This window comes from Hevea brasiliensis, chromosome 4 (genome assembly GCF_030052815.1).
Source record: "Hevea brasiliensis isolate MT/VB/25A 57/8 chromosome 4, ASM3005281v1, whole genome shotgun sequence".
NCBI classification, from domain to species: domain Eukaryota; kingdom Viridiplantae; phylum Streptophyta; class Magnoliopsida; order Malpighiales; family Euphorbiaceae; genus Hevea; species Hevea brasiliensis.
The window spans coordinates 50,536,227-50,554,565 of NC_079496.1; the positions used below are offsets into that span (position 1 = coordinate 50,536,227).

The following is an 18,339-nucleotide window of genomic DNA, read 5'->3' on the forward strand; positions in this document are numbered from 1 at the left end:
TGTTTACCATGAGAAAGGGAAGTCGAGTTTGCTATTGAGGTAATGCCAGGTACAGCACCAATTTCTATTGCTCCTTATAGGATGGCACCCACTAAATTGAGGGAGTTGAAAATTCAGTTGCAGGAGTTACTCGATAAGGGGTTCATATGCCCCAGTGTGTCACCATGGGGAGCTCCGGTGCTGTTTGTGAAAAAGAAGGATGGAACCTTGAGATTGTGTATTGATTACCGGCAGTTGAACAAAGTAACTGTGAAGAATAAATATCCATTTCCCAGAAATTGACGAACTGTTTGATCAGTTGAAGTGAGCCGGTGTATTTTCAAAAATTGATCTCAGATCAGGGTATCATCAGTTGAGGGTAAAGGATGCAGATGTGTCAAAAACTGCATTCAGAACCCGGTATGGGCATTATGAATTTTTAGTAATGCCGTTTGGGTTAACAAAAGCACCAGCAGCATTTATGGACATTATAAACCTTATCTTTCATCCATATTTAGATCGGTTTGTAGTGGTCTTTATTGATGATATTCAGCTATATTCCAAGACCAGGGAAGAACATGATGAACATTTGAGGATTGTTTTGCAAACCCTGCGAGAAAAGAAGCTGTATGCTAAGCTGTCCATGTGTGACTTTTGGATGAGTGAAATCTCCTTCCTTGGACACATAGTTTCAGCTGAGGGGATTAGAGTAGATCCCAAAAAAATAGAAGCAGTGATGGAATGGAAGCCTCCCAGAAATACAACTGAGGTCAGAAGTTTCTTAGGGCTAGCTGGGTACTACAGAAGATTTGTGAAGGGGTTCTCTCTTATAGCTGCTCCAATGACAAAGTTGTTGCACAAGAATGTGAAATATGGTTAGAACGACAAGGGCCAAGCCAGTTTTGAGAGGCTGAAGGCTATGTTGACAGAAGCACCAATGTTAACACAGCCAGTGTCGGGAAAAGACTTTGTGGTCTACAGTAAAGCCTCACATAATAGGCTAGGGTGTGTATTGATGCAAGAGGGGAAAGTGGTTGCCTATGCTTCCAGGCAATTAGGGCCACATGAACAGAATTACCCTACTCATGACCTGGAGTTAGCAGCAATTATCTTCGCACTGAAGATATGGAGGCATTATTTATATGGTGAAAAATGCTACATATATACAGACCATAAAAGTCTAAAATATTTGCCGACCCAAAAGGAGCTCAATCTTAGATAGAGGCGATGGATTGAGTTCCTAAAGGACTATGATTGTGTGATAGATTATCATCCTGGGAAGGCAAATGTAGTTGCTGATGCTTTAAGCAGGAAGTCTATCACAGCTTTAAGATCACTAAATGCCTATCTGTCTTTAGCTCAAGATGGAGCTATCTTGGCTGAGTTGCAAGTGAGGCCAAACCTGCTACAGTAGATACAAGATGGGCAGAGGGCAGATGAAAAATTAATGGCCATTGTGGGTAAAATTCCAGAGGGAAGGGAAACTGAATATGAGGTGAAAGCAGATGGGTGTCTATACTATAGAGGGAAGAGTGTGTGTACCAGATGATGGAAAATTGAAGACTGGTATTCTGAAATAAGCACACACTAGTGTTTATGGTACGCACCCGAGTAGCACGAAAATATACAATGATTTGAAGCCTCATTATTGGTGGCCTGTTATGAAGAGGGATATAGCTGACTATGTGACTCAGTGTTTGACATGTCAGCAAGTTAAAGCAGAACATTAAGTTCCATCAGAATTGCTACAGCCTATAAGCATACCTGAATGGAAATGGAACCGGATCACTATGGATTTTGTTAGTGGTCTACCTCTCACCCAGAAGAAGAATGATGCAGTATGGGTGATAGTGGATAGATTGACGAAGTCAGTACATTTTCTGCTAGTTAGGACTGACTACTCACTAGAGAAGCTAGCAGAATTATATATCAGTGAGATAGTTAGACTGCATGGAATCCCACTTTCCATCATATCTGACCGAGACCCAATTTACATCGAGATTCTAGAAAAAGTTGCAAGAAACCTTGGGCACACAACTCCGTTTTAGCACGGCTTTTCATCCCCAGAAGGATGGATAGTCAGAACAAGTAATCTAGGTACATCTAAGAACTAATTGAATTTTTCGCAGTTAATAAATTGAAATGATAGTAACAATGTGAATTATGTGATAGATCCTGGAGGATATGCTAAGGAGTTGTGTCATTGAGTTTGAGGGGAGTTAGGACAGATACCTCCCACTGGCAGAATTTGCATATAACAATAGCTACCAAGCTAGCATTCGAATGGCTCCGTTTGAAGCACTGTATGGGAGGAAATGTAGAACCCCAGTGTGTTGGACTGAATTAGGCGAAGATAAGCTGGTAGGACCAGACCTGGTGAAACAGACTGTGGAGAAAGTGAAGATAATCAAAGCTAACTCGAAAGTTGCTTCAGATAGACATAAATCTTATGTCGACTTGAAGAGAAAAGAGATAGAGTATGCAGTTGGCGATAAAGTGTTTCTTAAAGTCTCACCGTGGAAGAAAGTACCGAGGTTTGGAAGAAAGGGTAAGTTAAGCCCTAGGTTCATTGGCCCATATGAAGTCATTGAACGTGTGATACCCCTTACCCATCTACAATATATCCGAGTAAGATATGTCACATGGTGTACCGGAACACTCTATTTTATCTTAATTAATTTTTATCATAGTTTTGAATATAACTTGTGAAATATAATTCATTTAAGTCATTTATTGACATTATAATTTATTTGAGGTTCTGAAAATTTTATAGAAAATCCAGCAGAGTGCCGGCTAAAAATGGAGAAAACAGTTCTTCGGAACCTGTGAAAAACACTTCCAAAATCATTTCCAAACAATCCCAACTCCATTTTATCAACAAATTCTTAATATGATTTTCAACAACCTTTCCATTACTCAAACATTCATTTCTCATGATGCTCATATACAAGCAATAAATAAATACTCAAATTTTACATTCATAACCACAATTTTCATTATTTACATGGACATCAAAATACATTACATAAGTTCAATTACATATGAGAAAATAAAAATTAGTTACAAAATACCAAAATGAAACCTAGTGTCCTACCAATGCACTGAAGATGGTGAGGTGACACGGACACTATGCAGAGCTGCAAGATGGTCTCACCCAGTCTGCGGTCTATTGGGCTCTCGATCAGTATCTCCAGAACCTACGCGTGGCAAAAGCAACGCGTTAAGCAAAAATGCTTAGTGGTGCCAATAATAAAATAAAAAGAAATAACAGTAATAAATATGCATTGAATGTATCGATTTTTTACTTGTTTTGTACTCGTTATAATCATTTATTTCGTTAATTTTATCCACTTTCATTCTTTTGGTTGCCCAAGTAACCTATACTGAATGACTAGACTGGATAAACGGGTAAACTGGCACTGGGTATCAAGTACCTCGGGCCGTCACACCATCGGTCACATATGTATCTCCCGGTGTGCATGTAAGCGGCTAACAAGCTGTAAATAATATGAGGCACGAGGCCAAGTCTCAACACAATGTCAAAATGGCTAAAAGCCATAAAATCACAGAATGGCATAATGCCATATGCAGTACTGCTAACTGAACCCTATTGGCATGCCAAACTATCCAAACCAATCTTGTTAGGTATACTAGGGCATTTGATACTTTAGAATTCTTCAATTTTTGAATTTCAAGTTTTGATGTTACTATTCACTTCATTAGTCAACAAAAATGTTGACTTTTGCATAGAAAATAGGTACATTGGTTTTGACACTCCCAACATACCACATTTTGCATTCAAAACTTGTTGGCATTAATCACCAATACCATTTCTAAGCTTAAACTAAGGGAGCAGAATTTTTCAGTTTTCATACCTAAAATTTACTGTTCCATTAGTTGCTGTTGTTGTGAGAATTTGAGAAAATGATAAACATAAAAGTTGTTCCTTATTTTGTCTAGTTGAATTTATTTTTTTGAATCACTCCATTTGGAGTTTTGTAACTCCAGTTATGATCCAAAAACCACAGCTGGCCGGATTGAAAAATTGCAGGACTGACCATATCTACAGTGCAGTGAACAGTGACTACAACTGCCTTGTTGGATAGGTTCTGGTCATAATTTGGGGTATATTTCTTCATGAAAGTTGTTTGTCTATATCTTAACTTATTGCTTTAAAAATTTCAGGTCAATTGGGCCATTCTACAATGAGTTATGGCCAAATGAACAATTACTGTTCATTTGGTCATTTTGCAGAATCTGGTTGCAGGACATCCGGATTGGGGCCAGTTTTTGATGTTACTATTCACTTCATTAGTCAACAAAAATGTTGACTTTTGCATAGAAAATAGGTACATTGGTTTTGACACTCCCAACATACCACATTTTGCATTCTAAACTTGTTGGCATTAATCACCAATACCATTTCTAAGCTTAAACTAAGGGAGCATAATTTTTCAGTTTTCATACCTAAAATTTACTGTTCCATTAGTTGCTGTTGTTGTGAGAATTTGAGAAAATGATAAACATAAAAGTTGTTCCTTATTTTGTCTAGTTGAATTTATTTTTTTGAATCACTCCATTTGGAGTTTTGTAACTCCAGTTATGATCCAAAAACCACAGCTGGCCGGATTGAAAAATTGCAGAACTGACCATATCTATAGTGCAGTGAACAGTGACTACAACTGCCTTGTTGGATAGGTTCTGGTCATAATTTGGGGTATATTTCTTCATGAAAGTTGTTTGTCTATATCTTAACTTGTTGCTTTAAAAATTTCAGGTCAATTGGGCCATTCTACAATGAGTTATGGCCAAATGAACAATTACTGTTCATTTGGTCATTCTGTAGAATCTGGTTGCAGGACATCCGGATTGGGGCCAGTTTTTGGTCCACTTGGTTTGGTCTTTTGAGCATGGTTTCTTCACCAAAATTGTGCCATTATATGTCTCGTTTCATGTCCAATTGGCCAAACACCAATTGAACCTACACAGCCAGAGTTATGGTAGTCCAAACAGGCTGGACTCATAGCCTCACCTGCTGCCCTCACTAGGCAGCATACCAATTCAGTTTGTAATACTCTAACTCACTTCAAATTATGGTCAACTTACTTCAAATGGTCACTAAATGACTATTAGAATGTTCACTCACCATTTCATGAACAAAGTCCAAGTTTCACTCCCAAAACCCTAATTCCCATTATGAATTTACACAAGATACCTTAATTAACTCACTAATTCATTATCCACATATATAATTCCCATGGCTGTTTGCTTTTTAATTTCTTTGGTCTTTATTGTCTCTTTTATTAGTTAATTAAATGGTTGTTTAAATGTAATTGGTGGGAACTTGTAAATGACATCATAATGATGTCATAATTTGCATTATATTGATTTTTCTTTTCTTTTCTTTTCTACTAACTTTAAATTAATTTTTCATCGACATTAATTCATATTTTATGTCATAATAATTATTTACTCAACTGGACAAGTCGGCTAAAAATCGCGTCTGAAGGCGAAATGACCAAAATGCCCTCCGTTTGGCTTAACGAGTCAAAATTGTCTGTACCGATTGAAAAATTTTTCTAAATATTTTCTTGGCATTCTAATGTCATAGGAACCTCAATGACCCTTTTCTGGAGTCCCAAAAATTATTTTATGAATTTTTCCCCGGGTCTAGGGCTCCTAGTTGCGAGAATCGCAACTTTTCACTAGGTTACCCATCGTTAGGGCACCGGCTCGTTTAACTTGGTTGTATTTTATTTCAAAAATTTTTTCTAAATTTTTCTTATTAATATTTGAGTTAATTATAGTTCCTCACTTTAGTTTAAATATTTTTCCGGACGTTCTAGCTATCTGGACCGACACTGGTCACCGGAACAGTAGAATATACGGAATTGCTACAGGGAGGGTGTTACAGAACGTGTGGGACCAGTGGCCTATCGGCTAGCTTTACCATCAGAACTGGATAAAATCCATAATGTATTCCATGTTTCTATGCTGAGAAGATATCGCTCAGACTCTTCACATGTCATTTCCATGGAAGAGATTAAAATCCAACCGAACTTGACATATACAGATCCTAGCTCGGAAAGTGAAGGAACTGAGAAATAAACAAATTCCATTGGTGAAAGTGCTTTGGAGGGACCACAACATTGAAGAGGCAACTTGGGAAAGTGAAGAGATGATGAGGCAATAGTTCCCTCAACTGTTTGCATCAGGTAAATTTCAAGGACGAAATTTTTTATTAGAGGGAAAGAGTTGTAACATCCTCACTTTAGTTAATCCGTACAGTCTACTGTTCCAGTGGCCAATGTCGGTCTGGGCAGCTAGAATGTTTGAAATTATAAATACACTAAAGTGAGGAGTTATAAATAAACTAAATAATGCTCACAAAATCAAGGAAAAATTTTTAGAAACGAAATACACTAAGGTTAAATGAGCCGAAACACCAGGGAGAGTAACCCAAAGAGAAAGTGACGGTGAAGGGCGTTAGTAACCCTAGACCCAGAGAAAAAATTATAAAATAATTATTGGGACTCCAGAGAAGGGTCATTGAGGTTCTTATAGCATTAGAATGCCAAGGAAATACTTAGAATATTTTTTCTATCGATAAACACAATTTTGGCTCGTTAAGCCAAACAGAGGGCATTTTGGTCATTTCGTCTTTAGAGATGATTTTTGGCCAACTTGTCTAGTTAAATAAATAATTTATATAACATGAAATATGAATAAGTGTTGTTAAAAATTTAATTGAAATTAAATAGACGAGAAATGGAGAGAAAATGAAAGAAAATGGAATTATGACAGCATAATGATGTCATTAAAATTCTCCCAACCAATCCAATGTTGACACAAGGCATAAGGTTATTGAAAAGAGACCAAATGGGCTGAAAAATGAAAAAAAATAAGAACTCTCTCCCTCACCTTCTTTTTGCCGTCGCACTCCCTCCATAGCCAACCTTGAGCAAGCTTTTCAAAGCTTGATTTCCCTAGCTTTTGTCCCACTAAACCCTATATTCCCAACACAAAAAAGTGTTCTTACACCTTGGAGAGTCTTTTAGGAGCAAAAAGAAAAGGAAAAGAGGAACCCTAGCATGTGGGAAATCTCACTCCATTAGAGGTTTGTGACCTAACCTTGGTTTTCACTTCAAATTCATGTTTAAGGACTATAAATGAGTGCAAATGACAAAGAAATTAATGAAATACCATTTGTATGCCATCCCCAAATTTTGGCAGCCTTGGTTGGGGTATGATTGTGATGATTTTTATGGAGTTAAAATGGTAGATGGCTACCCTCAAAATGCATCTCTTAAGTGGATTGATGAAGTGCAATGATAATGCATGATTTGTAATGTTTGAGTTAGGGTTTGGGATGAAAAATGAGACTTTGACCATGTGATGATGAAAGTAGATTTTAATGGTCAATTAGTGACCATTTGTTTCTGTTTAAGTAAAAAATGAAGTGAATTGTGTAGTGGGATTGGAGTTTGGTGTGGCTGCCCTTGGTGACCTGCAAGACTGGTCATGAGTCCAGCAGGTTTGGGCAGCAATAACTAGAATTGTAGAGGTTCAATTAGTGCAAGGCCAAATGGACATGAAACTAGACACATAATGGCACAACTTTGGTGAAGAAACCATGCCTAGAAAACCAAATCAAGTTGACCAAAAGATTACCCTAATCCGGGTGACCTGCATTTTGCCTGGGCAAAATGACCAAATGAATAGTGTTTAGTCATTTGGCCATAACTCAGTGTAGAAAGGTCCAATTGACCTAAAAGTATACCAGCAACAAGCTGAGATATAGACCAACAACTTTAATGAAGAAATCTAACCCAAATTATGACCATAACATATTCAAAAAGTGACCCGAAGTCACTACTCCTAACACTGTAGATTTGGTCTGTTCATAAATTCTGGAAAAATCATAATCCGGCCAGTTGTGGTTTTTGAGCCATAACTTAAGCTACAAAACTCCAAATGGACTGATTCAAAAAAGGAAATGCAACTAGACAAAATAAGGAACAACTTTCAATTGCCAAATTCCCAATGCAAAAATGACTAATGGAACAGTAAATACAAAGCATGAAAACTGAAAATTCTATCCAATTAACATTAAGTTTAGAAATGGTATTGGCAATAAATACCAACAATTTTAGAATGCAAAATGTGGTATATTGGGATTATTAAAACCAATGTTCCTATTGTATATGTAAACATCAACATTTTGGTTGACTAATGAATTGAATAGTAACACCAAAACTTAAATTTCAAGAATTGTATAATTTAAAAGTGTAATATGCCCTAGTATACCTAGCAAGATTGGTTTGGATAGGTTGGCATGCCAATAGGGTTCTGTTAGCAATACTGCATATGGCTTCATGCCATTCTGTGTTTCATGGCTTCCCATGCCATTCTGTGACATAATGGCCTTTGGCTATGTTATTTAAGTTGTTACACTCGGGTTTTATCCCTAATGATTATTACAGCTTATTAGCTGTTCTGTTGCACACCGGGAGACACAATGTGCCCGATGGCGTGATGGTCAGAGGTACTTAGTACCCAGTGCCAGTTTACCCTTTTATCTAGTCCAGTCGACTAGTATGGGTTACTCGGGCAATGATAATAAATTTTACCAAAATTTAATCGAATAATACTGTAATAAATATAAAAAATTAAGTCTACCCAAAAATTTAATCATACATTCTACATACTTATTTTTATTTTATTTTATTTTATTTTATTTTATATTGTCACCACTAAGCAGAATTGCTTAGTGCGTCGCTTTTGCCACGCGCAGGTACTGGAGACCTAGTTGGGGAGCCCAGCAGACATCAGACCGGGTGAGCCTTCAAATCTGCATCCAGAGTCTAGAGTCACCTCACATCTGCAGTGCACATGGTAGGACATTAGGACTTTGAGGTAGCATTTTGTATTTTGTATTTTGTATTTTGTATTAGTTTTGGATTGTAACTATAAACTCTTGAAATTATTTGATGATGTAAATATATGAAATTTCATGTTATTGAAAATTTTTGTATAATGTATGTGGAAAAGTGAAATGTTGAGAAATATTTATAAATGTGCTTTAAGTGATGAAGTGAACAGAAAAGTTCTGAAAATAGTATTCAGATTTTGAGATTGAGTTGAGATGTGTGTGTATAATGGAGTTTGGATGTGGAAATTATGTTGGAAGTGTTTTTAAACAGGTCAGAAAAACTGTTTTTCCAATTTATAGCCGGCACTCTGCCGGATTTTTTATAAAAATTGCGAAAAAATTCAGATTTATCAAAAAATTGTAAATAAACGAGTTAAAAGGGATAAATTGTAATTGAAATATGAATTGGTGCTTCAGCACACTGAGTGGCATATCTTGCTCAGTTACACTGTAGACGGGTAAGGGGTGTCACAAGGTCTCCTTCTTTTATTTCTTTCCTTACTATACACCTGTCATGCCATCTTTTGGTTTTATCTTTGAAGATTTTGGCATTTTCTTACGCATCTTATCGAATTTCTTCCAAGTCATTCAATTGTAGAAGCCTTTTTTCACCAGCAGCTTTGAGGTCAAAGCTTCGGATCTGATTTGCCCAGTAAGCTTTATGTTCAAGTTCGACACGAAGAAGGCATGATTTTCCATAAACCAGTCGAAAGGGTGTTGTGCTAATTGGGGTTTTATATGCAGTGTGGTATGCCCACAGTGCATCATCTAACTTCATGCACTAGTCCTTCCTGGATCTGTTTACAGTTTTCTCTAAAATCCGCTTCAGTTCCCTGTTTAAGATTTCTACTTGGCCGCTGGTTTGAGGATGATAACATGTGGCCACCTTGTGAGTCACTCCATACCTTTTCAATAGAGTTTCGAGTTGCTGGTTGCAGAAGTTTCTTCCTTCGTCGCTAATTATTGCTCACGGTGTGCCAAATCTTATGAATATATTCTTCTTTAGGAACCTTGTGACCACTCTAGCATCGTTGGTTGGTATGGCTATTGCTTCTACCCATTTTGACACATAATCAACACCAACGAGAATATACTTGTTTCCATGGGAAGAGGGGAATGGGCTTATGAAGTCTATCTCCCATACATCAAATAATTCTACCTCAAGTATACCATGCAGTGGCATTTCATTCCTACTTGAAGTGTTACCTATTATATGGCGTTGATCACAAGCTAGAACAAAGGATCTAACATCTTTAAACAAATGTGGCCAGTAAAATCCTGCTTGTGTAACAGCCCTATTTGCATAGCCTAGTATATTTCACTGTTCTGATGACCGGTGTCGGTCCGGACAATTAAGAGAAGTGGAACCACGTCTAAGACACCTAAATAAGCCCTGAATGTAAATAATGGGTAATTGTCAAATGGTTAAGTATAAATAAGAAAAGCAGAACACAAAAAGTTAAATTAGTCGAGAGTCACAGCGATTGGTGATCTTCTCGGGAAGGACTGCGAGGTCGATCTAAACTCAAATTTCAAACTATAAAATGTGGCGCTGCGGTCCTTAGGACTATTGCGAACACAGTGGAAAAGAGAAAATCACAGAAAAGAATTGTTAAGCAGGTCAAATAATTAGGTCAAGGATCTGAAAGAAATATCGAATAACTTGCAAACTGGATTAAACCAGCGAGGGGCAATTTGGTCAATTCACCCCTAGAGCTGACACCTGACCTAACTGTTCAATAAAATTTGATGAATGAAATTTTTGGGATCGAGAATTAAATTAAAGAACTATTGAAAAATTTAGGAAAATGGAAAAAGAAAAGAAAAAGTTTTATTGCATCACCTTGATGAAATCACAAATGATGTCAAAATAAAAATTAGTTTTGCCCAATAATTGACCAAGTCAAATAACCAATTAAAAACATAAAAACATAAAAGAATTAAAAAGGATAATCACTCATCTTTCTCACCAAACTAGCCGGCCAACACTTTCTCTCTCCCTCTCCATTGCAAAACCTCCATTAAAGCTTGATCTCAAGCTTTTGTTCCCTCACTTAACCCTACTTTACCCCTAAATTATTCCATTAAAGCTTGTTAACTTCACTTGGAAAGGTGATTGAGCAAGAAAGAAAGAGGAACAAAAGGAGAAGAATTGAAGATTTAAGTGCAAAGTGGAGGTAAGCAATTTATTTTGAAAATTCTGGTTTCTTATTTGTGTATTTAGCTCAAGTAACTTAGATATTAACTTAAAATCAAAAGAAAACAATTATTGAGGGACCAAACATAAAATTCTTCTAGCTAGGGTTAGGGTTTGATGTGAATGAGTTTGATGGATTTGAATAGTTATTTGAGGTGAATTAGGTGTGTAAAACATGAATATACACTTTAAATTTACATTAGAGTTAAAATGCATGTAACTAGGGTTTGGAGATTGTGAAAAATTGAAGAAAAAATTTGAGAATTGGCCAAATGATGTTATTGACCTTATTTGAGTTGAGAAATGGTCAATTGTGACCATTTATGGTGTGTATGAATTGTTGGAACCAAGTTCCAATTTGGATTGGTGAGGGTCAATCTGTAGGCAGCTTGACCTAGGTCCCTTTCAGGGACCAAAACTGAAAATTTACCAACCCAATTGGTGTGAGGCCAATTGGGAATGAAACTAGACACAAAATGACACATTTTTCATCGAGGAATCATGCCCAGAAAGTGACCATAACTTTGTGAACAATTAGGCCAAATCCCGAATTGGCAAACTGACCTGTACAAAAATGATCAAATGAACAGTAGTTACGTAAATGACCGTAACATGGCCTAGGAAGAACCAAATGACCTGAAATTTTACTGGTAGAAAGATGAGACATAGCCCTACAACTTTCATGAAGAAAACAAACCCAAAATTTGACCATAAGCTGTCCAAAAACTCACCTGCAATTAACCCACAAAAAAACTGCCATTATCCAGTGAATGCTCAGAATTTTGGGTATAACCAAATCCAGCCAGCCATGTTCAAATGGCTATAACTTAGGCTACAAAACTCAAAATGGAGTGATTCCAAAAGAAAAATAAAGTTAAGACAATAAGGAACAACTTCAACAAAGAAAACTTAGCCAAATTATCACAGTAACATGACTAATGGAACAGTGCAAAACTGAACACCAAAACTGAAAATTTGAAATTTATGCTTAAGAGACTTGAAGTTTGAGGAAACAACCAAAACCAACAAATTAGTTAACCAAAATGTGGTATGTGGGTGAAATTAGAATTTCCATACCTATTAAGCATTAGAAAGCCAACAAATTGACTTGAATAGTGCCATGAATAGTAACCCCAACATGAAAATTTTCGAGAACGTAAGTTTAAACATATTGGGGCTAGAGTTGAGCATATATGAGTTTAATTATTGGATTTATTGTGAGATAAGATACTAAAACACTGTCAATTGTGTGTTTTAGCAGAAAAAGACCAGGAAAATCTAAGGGACTGAGTCAAGGCCTAGAGGCAACTCACGTCAGGTTTGTGCACAATAAATTTATGTAATTATTTTCTAAGTAAAAAGTTAAATTATTATGCTTTTATAAAATCGCTGTATTGTTTATAAATTGTATTTCCATTTTGTGACTGCAAAAATGACTTTGGAAATTTTTTGGGATCTTTCCTAAATTATTTGAGTGCATTGTTTTGAATTAATTTTGTGTTCACACTTAGCGTGACAGTATCACATTATTCCTCCTCCATCTATGGGTTGAGATCATTTATTTTCCTCCCTCTCTGGCTTACCAGTTGAGGTTGTAAATCGGATGAGTACTCATTAGCTAGCTAGCCATCTCCTTCATTGATTTCGATTAGTGGGGTTGTAGATTGCTTTGTTGTGGTGTACAACGCGGCATTGATCGGAAATTTTGTGTCATGGCTTAAGTTGTGTATGAATTGGCGACATTGTATTTATTAAATTATTTAACCAAAATTGTGCTATAATAAGTTTCGATAATTTGTGAAATGTGATTGTGAAATATTTAAATTGTGATTTATCAATGAATGTTTTATGTACTGTATTTCGGATTTTTATTGTGTACCATTGAGTATTTTTATACTCAGCAAATAGCTTATTTTGCTGTCGCAGATAAGAGCAAGGAGAAAGCAGCAGAGTGAGCTGCTATTGAAGTAGAGGACTATATAGACCTGTTTTATTTATACCCTTGCAGTTATTTTGATGTAAATATTGTAAAGTCATATGTATTAATATAAAGTTGAGCAGCTGTACAGTAAATTGTAATATAGTATTTTGAAATTTTTTTTTTGTAAATTAAGATATGTATTTGTAAATTAAGTATTAAATGCAATGTGAATGAATTTCTGAGATATTTTGAAATGATAAATTTTGATTGAATTGTGGACTTGAATTGCTTTATGATGAACTAAGTTATTTTGGTGGTTGGGAGTTGTGAGAACAAATATTGGAAGTGCTTTTTACAGGTTTTTGAAGAACTATTTTCTCAAAATACATAAGGCACTATGCTGAAATTTTTACTAAATTATGAAAAAATAAAAATGGACAAAAATTTTTACTAGTTTTGAAGCTTCAATTAAGTGTTTTTAATTCTTACCAAAATGCTCACCACTTCCAAAATGTAAGAAAAAGGTTTTCAAATCCCTTGTAGTGTACTTAATGAGTTATCGATAGATGAAGTTTGGTAGTTCATTTGGTATTCTACCGGATCATGTTATGCCTTACAGAGGGGTAAGGTGTGACAGCTTGCAAGATATTGGCTGTTATTTTTTAGGTGCCAAAATGTCCTCCATATAGTGATGAATGGCAGTGATGAAGGATACTTTTCATATCATCCTCTGGTATGCATCTTCTTATTAACCCATCATTACATCTCTTATACAGTAGGGGTTCCTTCCATGTGTAATATCTCACATCATTTAGGAATTTCTTCCTTTGCTGATAAGTTATGTTTGGAGGCAATACCCTGTATACAAGAAAATTAACAAAGTCAGCATACCATGGAGTCTAGGAGAATGCTAGAAATTTCTCATCAGGAAATGAGTCATCAATTGGCAAATCCTCAAAGTCTTTTATGTACTCAAATTTCAGCCTAAAAAGATGGTTAGCCACTACATTTTCGGATCCCTTTTTATCCTTGATTTCAAGGTCAAATTCTTGCATGAGTAGAATCCATCAACTCAGCCTTGGTTTTGCTTCCTTCTTGTTTAAAAGGTACCGGATGGCAGCATGATCTGTGAAAATGATGACTTTTGACCCAATTAGGTAAGATATGATTTTGTCCATTGCAAACACCACTGCTAGGAATTCCTTGTCTTTGGTAGCATAATTGATTTGCGCGTCATCGAGTGTCTTGCTAGCATAATAAATTGCATGGAGCTTTTTATCTTTTCTTTGCTCGAGCACTGCTCCAACTGCAAAGTCACTTGCATTACACATCACCTCGAATGGTAGCTCCCAATCTGGTGGCTACATTATTGGTAATGAGATCAGGACTTCTTTGATCCTATTAAAAGAAACAAGGCAATTTACATCAAAATAAAAGGGAACATATTGACATAACAGGTTGGTAAGTGGCTTAGCTATTTTGGAAAAATCTTTAATGAATCTTCTGTAGAACCCTGCATGTCCCAAAAAGCTTCGCACTCCCTTGACTAATGTTGGTAGTGGCATGTTTTCAATGATCTCAATTTTTGCCTTATCAACCTCAATTCCTCTTTCTGATATCAAATGTCCCAGCACTATACCTTCCCTTACCATGAAGTGGCATTTTTCCTAATTTAGGACTAGGTTTGATTCTTCAAATCTTTACAACACATTAGATAAATTAGCTAGGCAATCATCAAAAGTAGTTCCACAGACAGAAAAATCATCCATAAAAACTTCCATGATATTTTAAATACAATAAAAAAAAATAGCCATCATGCATCTTTGAAAGGTAGCATGAGGCATTACATAGACCAAAAGGCATTCTCCTATATGCAAATGTTCCATAAGGGCAAGTGAATATGGTCTTTTCTTGGTCTTCTGGGTGAATAGGAATTTAAAGAATCCCAAATACCCATATAGATAACAGAAATAAGAGTGTTTTGCTAGCCTCTCTAATATTTGGTCAATGAAAGGGAGAGGAAAATGGTCTTTTCTGGTGGCACTGTTCAATTTCCTATAATCTATACACATTCGCCAACCAGTGACTACCCTAGTAGGGATCAGTTCATTACTTGCATTTTGGATAACAGTTATCCCACCCTTCTTAGGAACTACATGTACTAGACTAACCCATTTACTATCAGAAATTGGGTATATGATACCTGCATCTAATAGTTTCAAAATTTCCTTCTTGATTACTTCTTTCTTGTTTGGGTTAAGTCTTCTTTGGTGCTCAATAGTGGGTTTACTGTTTTCTTCCATGGGTATCCTATGCATGCAAATCGAGGGGCTGATCCCTTTCAGGTCTTCTGTTTTATACTATATGGCCTTGTTATGGCTCTTAAGTTCTCTTAATAATTTTTCCTCTTCTAACTTAGACAGGCTAGCATTGATTACAACAGGATATTCAGAATTTGAGTCAAAAAATGCGTACCTTAGTGAGGAGGGGAGAGGTTTCAATTCTACCTATTTGGCATTTTCCTAGAGCTTGTCCTTGGGTTATTCCTCCTTAAACTCTTCCATCTCGGAGGCTTGAGCTAGGGGTAGGAGTGGATGAGCTTCTAGCTGTTATGCATAGGCTGCTATTTCTGTGTTTTCATTATTTGCCGTGTGACTGTGCACAATGTATGCTTCAAGAGGATCTTTAGGATGTATCTTATGAAATTCCTCTTCAACTTATTTATCAATTATGTCGACCTTGTAGCATTCATCAAGTTCGAATTTGTGTTTCATTGTGTCGAACAAGTTGAATTCCACTTCTTTTTCTCCTACCTTGAGGGTTAGTCACCCATTTTTTATGTTTATGATTGTTCTGACGATTGTCAAGAATGGTCTTCTCAAGATGATAGGGATCTGAATATCTTCTTCCATTTCAAGGACATTAAAGTCTACTGGAATGAAGAATTTGCCCACTTTGATGGGGATGTTCTCAAGTATGCCCATTGGATATTTAACTGGTCGATCAGCCAATTACAGTGAAATTATCGTGGGCTTCAGTTCTTCGATCTCCAACTTTTTGCATATTGATAGAGGCATTAAACTCACACTTGCCCTAAGATCACAAAGGGCTTTGTCTATTTTCTTATTGCCAATGAGGCAGGGTATGGAGAAGCTTCCTGGATTTTTCAACATTAGAGGTAGCTTGTTTTGCAATATGGCACTGCATTCCTCTGTTAGAGCAACTGTCTCATAGTCTTCCAATCTTCATTTCTTTGACAAAATTTTCTTAAGAAATTTGGCATAGAATGGCATCTGAGAGAGTGCTTCTGTGAAGGGAATGTTGATATAAAGTTTCTGTAAAACTTCTAAAAACTTCCCAAACTGCTTGTCCAATTTGGCTTTTTGAAATCTCTGAGGAAAAGGTAGGGGAGGCTGGTATGGCTCTGGTAACTTCTTTTTCTTCGCTGTTTCCTCTTTCTGATCTCTCTTGGCTTCTTCCTCCCTTTTCTCTGCTTGGCTTTTAGATTCTTCTGAGGTTTCCTCTATTGGTTCTTCCTCTGATTGTACTAAAGTTCTCCCACTCCTCAATGTAACTGCCTTACAATGCTCCCTTGGGTTCATCTCTGGTTGACTAGGCAGTTTACCAGTAGCCTTACTTGAAGAACTTGCTTGCTGAGCAATTTGATTTTCTTGCATCTTGTTGTAGGTAGCAAGTTGGTCCATTCTAGAAGTTAGCTGTTTAATCAATTCATTCTGTTGTTGTTGAGCTACTAGGAAACCTTCCATCATGGATTCCATGGTTAACTTCAATTCAGGTTGCTGAGGTTGAAGAGGCAATGGTGGCTATGCAAAGTTTTGGCTTCTGTTATGAAATCCAGGAGGTACTGGTGGTTTGTACCCCTGTTGCTTGTTCATTGGCTGGTTCTGCTGATTGGACCATGAGAAATTTGGGTGGTTCCTCCATCCAGGGTTATAAGTGTATGAATATAGATTGTTGGGCTGCCTCTATTTGAAGTTTCCTCCATTATTCACATAGTTCATATGTTCTGTAGAGGGTTCATTAAATCTATTATATTCTAAATATCCTCCTCCATAGCTGTCCTCATGTTGACTATTAATCCCTACTGCATTGGCTTGCATTTTATCAAGCCTCCTTATGAGCTGATCAAATTGGGCATTTATCATGCTTAGGGCGTCTACTTCTAGGACCCCTGTTGTTCTTCTTGCATTTCCTCTTTCATTTGACCACTCATAATTATAGTATACAACCCTCTCTAAAAGTTCAAGTGCTTGTGTCACTGTTTTCTCTATTAGGTCACCTTTTGCAGCTGAATCAACTGTGCTCCTTATAGAGGGTAGTAACCCATTATAGAAGTTTTGCACTAGTAGCCAATCCTCTATGCCATGGTGTGGACATTCCCTCTGCAGGTCTTTATACCTTTTTCATGCGTCATAGAGTGATTCACCTTCCTTTTGTCTGAAGGTGTTGAGCCCAAGTCTTAGTCTTGCAGTCTTTGCAGGTGGGAAGTATCTTGCTAGAAAAGCTTGTGAGAGGTTTTCCCATGTGGTGAATGTTCTAGCTGGTTGAGAGAGTAACCACTTCCTTGCTCTGTCTCGAAGGGAGAATGGGAATGCTCTGAGTCTTATGGCTTCATCAGAAACTCCATTCATCTTGAATGTGTCACATAGGACAAGGAAGCACTGGAGGTGATAGTGTGGATCTTCTGTTGGTGAACCTCCGAACTAGGTTTGCTGAATCATTTAAAGCCACGCTGGTTTTAACTCAAAGTTATTGGCTTCCACTGTGTGTCTAGTGACACTGGGCTGAAATCCTTGGACAGATGGAGCTCCATAGTCTCTCAAGAGTCTTGGTCTATCATTATTATCAGCCATGGTTGGAATTTCAGGACCTTCTTGATCATGCTCTTGATGTTTCCTTCCCCTCCTGATGGCTCTCAGAGTTCTGTTTATCTCCGGATCATAGTCCAAAATTTCTTCTTTTGGCCTTATTCTGGTCATATACCAGATCAGGCATCTGAGAGAAAAGAAAAGAAATAAAACAAATCAAATAAAATTATATAATAAAGATAATTGCCTAAATCAGCTAAATTGCCTATCGCTCGATATTACTAAAGCCAAAATTCCCCGGCAACGGCGCCAAAAACTTGTTTGCTGCTAGTTTTATAACCCCGCAAGTGCACGAATCACTAACAAGTAATAGAGTGATGAGTAAAGTATCATTCCCATGAGGAATTTGATTAGTAAGTACCATTCTACACAGTAATTTTGACTATTTAGGCTATCGAACAATAAGGGAATGAAAGTTATC

The 18,339-nt window shown here is 36.8% G+C and overlaps 1 non-coding gene across 1 annotated transcript; it reads left to right on the forward strand.

The window, feature by feature from the left end:
• Nucleotides 1–17,409: 17,409 nt before the first annotated feature.
• Nucleotides 17,410–17,516, forward strand: LOC131179771 (small nucleolar RNA R71). Its single transcript, XR_009148657.1, has one exon. It is a non-coding gene; the product is annotated as a small nucleolar RNA R71 (small nucleolar RNA).
• Nucleotides 17,517–18,339: the final 823 nt, after the last annotated feature.